This window comes from Anopheles aquasalis, chromosome 2, assembly GCF_943734665.1.
Source record: "Anopheles aquasalis chromosome 2, idAnoAquaMG_Q_19, whole genome shotgun sequence".
NCBI classification, from domain to species: domain Eukaryota; kingdom Metazoa; phylum Arthropoda; class Insecta; order Diptera; family Culicidae; genus Anopheles; species Anopheles aquasalis.
This window is the reverse complement of record NC_064877.1, coordinates 12,597,501-12,602,500: the sequence shown is the minus strand read 5'-3', so window position 1 is coordinate 12,602,500 and position 5,000 is coordinate 12,597,501. Positions and strand designations below refer to the sequence as shown.

Sequence of the window (5,000 nt, the reverse complement as noted above, 5' to 3'; positions counted from 1 at the left end):
TTAACTGTGTGCAACAAATTCGTGCTACTAATCTGTTTGGCTACAATTCATTATCATTTTAATGACCACACAGAGGATGGCGATGGAAGAGAAGAGAGGAGATGCCTAGTCACTCTGCGTCCCTTCTGCGTCCCTTCTTCGTCTTTTCTTTCTGGGGAGTAAAACTCCATTCCGGTCCAGTGTTTGACGTGTCCTTCATTTTTGGCATTCTCGTTGTTGGATTGTTTCTTTGGAGTCACTGCGTTGAGCGGACTAATTTGTACCAACCCGGACGATGGTTCTTCACCGGCTTCCCCTAGGAGGTGGGCTCATAAATTAGAAATAGAAGAACCCCCACGCGAACCATTGTAGATCGCGATTGTTGGACGTTTGCTACGTTCTAATCCTTTGCTCCAACATCGGAGTTCTCGCTCTGGGGTCATAATACGTATGACCCACATTTCGCTCGGCGCCGTATTATCCCATAAAGCGCACTCGACTGCAACCGCGAGACGGTGGGCTAATGAGCGCAGTGAGATTGCGCGAACACAAGAGAAACAATAGCTGGTGGACTTGAAGAAGACGACCTCTAGTGGGCCAGCAATTAATCAACTAATTGGCCATAGGATGGTAATAGAGCAGCTCCGTTTGGCTTTCGCGAGAACACTCCAGAAAGGGCCCCATTTTGCGGGGCCCTTGGACACTGGGCTGTGCTGGGGGTTGGGCGAAACGGTAATAACCGGTATCTCGAGGGAGGACAACCGAAGGGGCGATTATCGCTCCGCGCTCGCTATCAGTCGTGCGGCCTCCGTGCGATGCGATGTGCATCTAATCGTTGGCCGGGGGTAGAAAGGGGTGCAGCAGTAGTAGCAGCAGCAGAAACATGGCTCGGCCAGTGGACCAGCGACCTTCCTTAATCCCAACGTGACATGGGGCCGCGATCGCGAGATTAGCCGGCAGTCGTCGTCGGCTTTGACATGCGGATTGGATTGGATTGGGGCCGATGATTGATTGCAACAACAATAATAATAATAATAATCATCATCATCACCATCATCACCACCAACAAAAACAACAACAACAACAGCATGCGGCGGCCGCAGCGCAGGGTGATAGCAGCGCATGGCCGAGCTAATAGCGGCTTGTACAGCGGCCCTTTGCCTGGCTGACCGGCGGCAGGGCACGCAAATGGCACTTTGATGTACCGCTCAATTTGCTAGAACGCCCGCAGTATGTACAGCAAGCCTGTCTGGAGCCCGGGCGAGAGACGGTCGATAGGACGGATGAAAAATTGTTTTCCAATCGCCACAGCCCCGTGGCAGCCCCGTGCTCTTGCTTCAGTTGACAGACTCACACCCTGGGGATCGCACAAAACTCCTCCGTTCGACCTCATCGGGCTCGTGACATCAGCCATCAGGCTGACACTCAGGCTGGCTTGGATGGTGTGAAGCCCGGTGCGCGCCGCGTAATGTGAATTCTGTGTCGGAATCTTCATCTTGGCACCACCACCACGCGGCACGGCATTGCAGGATTAAGTGGCCACCTTGTTCCCGTTATGGGGCGCGCGAGAGAACGAGAGAGAGCCAAAAAGGATCAATAAAATCTTCGAATTTATGATGTCGTCCTGGTGTTGCCCTGGTGGAGATGGGGAGCATGGAGCGAGGTGCGAAGAAGCCGATGTCCATTATCACTTCGGGGACATGCACGAGTGCGCGCGCGCACACACCGGGCACACGACGCGTGGAATGTCATAAAAATCTGAAACATACGACACGACACACGACGTGCGACGTGTGTATCCTTTTATGAAGCCTCCACCGCATGGCCGCATTCCAGCTCTCATTCGCTTGAGGAAGAGAACAGAAGAAGAGACCACGGGGCCTCGGGGAATGTCCTCGTCGCCGAGAAGAATGCCGAGAATATGGAATATGATTTCTTTCCCCCTTTTCCATTGGACTCATAACCTGTCACAGAGGAGAAAAAGACAGGGGTAGAGAGAGGCAAGGAGTGTCGCATAACTTTTGGCGAAACATCATCTGTGTGCGTTCCGGTTCCTGCCAGATGGGTGCAGACCCAGGTATATACCCTCGGCTGAATTCGTGCAAACTATCACGGGGACAATTAATTGGGAACCAGGACCGACGGTGGTGGTGTTTGGAGTCATATTTTTTGCTTTTTAAGATGCCAGACTCTGCCTCTTGTTCTTCCCCTTTTGCACTTCCTAAGGTGCTTTTGTTGTAGTCTTCTCAGGATCCCCGAGGATGTTCGGATGGTTTTCGCCTTCTGGGGCTTCCTTTTTGCGGGGAATAGTTTGGGCGTCCGGTTGGTCCCGGTGTTACATCCGTCACATAAAAAGTCACAGAAACAATTCCAATCCCAAAACGACCACCACCATCACCACCCTTTTGACTTGCCAGAGATCCTCGTGGACCTGCATCATATCTTGGGGAGCTGGAGAAGGAAGAACACAGACTCCATTGATTAGGTTTCAGCCACAGCTTCCCTCCCTTTCCTCCTCTTCCTCTTACTCCTTCATCAAGGAGAAAAAGACTGAGAGAGCGAGAGAATGGTGAGGTGCTTCTCGTGGGGCATAAAATATGGATTCGGCTTCGGTTTTGAAATTCGAGCCGGCCGAGACCGAGAGGAATATTGAAAACGCGGTAATGGGTTTTTTGTCCCCGCCACAAACAGCCCAGAATTCCCCAGTGTGTCCCCAGAGTGTTGAGGTGAACCTCAACCGAACAGAGAACTGAGAAAGAAAAAAAAATCCCAAAAAAAGCGATCCAACAGCGACGGTGCGGGAACATGTATAGAAAGCAGATCGGATCGGATCCCACACTGCCTGCCTGGTGGTGCCTGGCCTGCCTGTGTATTTGAATATTATGCTCGACTCGGACGAGATATGAGCACTGGCTTGGAGGGACACAGCATTGGCACACGGGATTTTGATGAGGAGTCGGACGAGTTCTCTCCGGGCGCGCGCTTAAGTAGATATCAGCTTTTGAGAGGTCGCCGTGGACAACGACACAGGGCCTCGAATCGGTTCTTTGGTTTTCGTTTTTTTTTGCCGTTTGCCGTGAACTCGCGCCTTGCGTCTTTTTTCGTCACCACCTTTGGCTGACCACGGCACTCGGTTCCCTGGCCACCTTTCTCAGATAGCAAAGAGGGAGACAAAGAGAGAGAGAGAGAGACCGCGAACCGCTATGCGTCCCAATCGAAGAAGAAGAACACGCTGCGACGAAGGAATAATTTATTTCATTTCGGGTTCGATTCGAGTTCTCCATCCGCGTCCTGTTCTGTTCTGTCCGCGCTCCCAGGTTGAACCAGGTTGTGTCTGTCCATCGCTGGTCGTTAGTGTGTTCTAACGTTTGGACAAAAAAAAACAGGTTTACCAGCCCGAGCAGACCAGGGTGCACACACGCCACGCCATGCCATGCCACGCTGGTCACAATCAGTTCGTGTTGCGGCGTTTGCTGTGCATCGTTGCATCGCGACCACGGAGACATTGTTGATCACCACCACCGGGTGGTGGGATGCGTTGCGCTGTGGCGGTCAATGCCTTGGAGCAGCAGCAGCAGCAGCATTTGATTCGAAGTTTAAACGGCGTGATGATTGTTGTCCTTCCTGGCCTGGAGGGCCTTTAGTGGAGGACCTCTTTGGTGCTGTTGCTCTTGCTCTGAATCCACAAAGCCGGCCTGACGATGGCATTGATGAGCATCACAGCATGACTTTGGTCTATTTTTATGAGAAACAAAGCTCCACTCACTTGAACTCTAGTCCACAGTCCATCGTATGTGCTAAATCGATTCCAAACTCCAGATGAAGAGCACATTTTTTGCTGCCAAAACGATCTGTTGTAGGTCGGTCCCCTGGCCATGGCCAGCAGCACGTGTGATGATGGCGTGTTTGATGTCGACTTCTCGCTCTCTCACTCGTCGAATCTCGTCTTCAGCTGCTGCCCTCGTCGCTACCACCAATCGGAGGCGAAAGAGCGCATAAAACAGGCGAAAATGGACGTTACCGGGCCCCGGCAGTGTGGCCACACAGCACATTGTTTCAAATTGTATTAAAATGGCAGACCGCCCGAGGCCCGAGGGCCTTCTCCACTCTGGCAAATGGACGTTCGTTGTTGCTGCTGGTGCTGGTGCTGTGCTTGGGCGATTCGTTCCGATCCGATCGCATGCCATGGCCGCCGGCAGCACACTAATCGATCTGCACGCACACACCACGGTCGCTCTCGGTGTGTGAGAGTGGAAGGGGGGGAGCATTTCCATTATGTGAAAACGCAAAACGCGATCTCGCCACTCGGCGCAGTTTCATTTTGCATTTTTGGGGGCGCATCATTCGTCCCCCCCCCCCACCCCAAGCTTGCGCTCCGGAGCATTATTAGTGTTTCCACGTCATCGTCTTCGGTCTCCCATTTTGTTGTTGCCCTCGCTTGTTGTTGTTGTTGTTCAGCTTGAGCTTCAGCTGTTGGGACGTCCTGCCGAGGGACGCGGTGATTCGCGAAGCATCGCAAAAAACCACCTCTCGGCTCTAGACGATGGGGCGAGATCGCGATCCTTGCCATCCTCCTCGGTCCCATCCGCGGCCGCTGGGAATCATCAATCCGGTTTACGTGTTGTCCATCTTCTCCACGTTCCCCTGGCCGACTGGTTGGCTGGCCATCTTTCTGTGGGCTTCTGAGGCCTACGACGATCGCCTTCGACGAAGCTCGAAGGTGATTAAACCCTCCGGCTACACACATTCTGCGTGGAATGCGTTTGTGAGTGAGGACACCACCAATTGGGAAAAAGGGGGGGGGGGGGGTGCGCTCCGCTCCGCGGCGAAACTCATTGACTCCTGATGCCCTTCGAAACGCTTGTTATTTGCTGCTTGATCCGTTTGGAACCGGGCTCCCCCCCTCGCTCTCTTTCTCGCTCTCGAGGGACACGTTTGGCACGTTTTTTTTGTTGTTGTTGTTGCTTTTGCACATTCGCGCTGGACTCTGAACCGTCGGAATGGAATGGTCACGGAAGATC

At 53.0% G+C, this 5,000-nt stretch overlaps 1 protein-coding gene across 2 annotated transcripts in view; it reads left to right on the top strand.

Annotated features, from left to right (window-relative positions):
* LOC126572740 (homeobox protein homothorax) overlaps positions 1–5,000 on the top strand; it is a 162,180-nt gene that overhangs the window by 51,098 nt on the left and 106,082 nt on the right. The gene's annotated exons all lie outside the window — the stretch shown is intronic.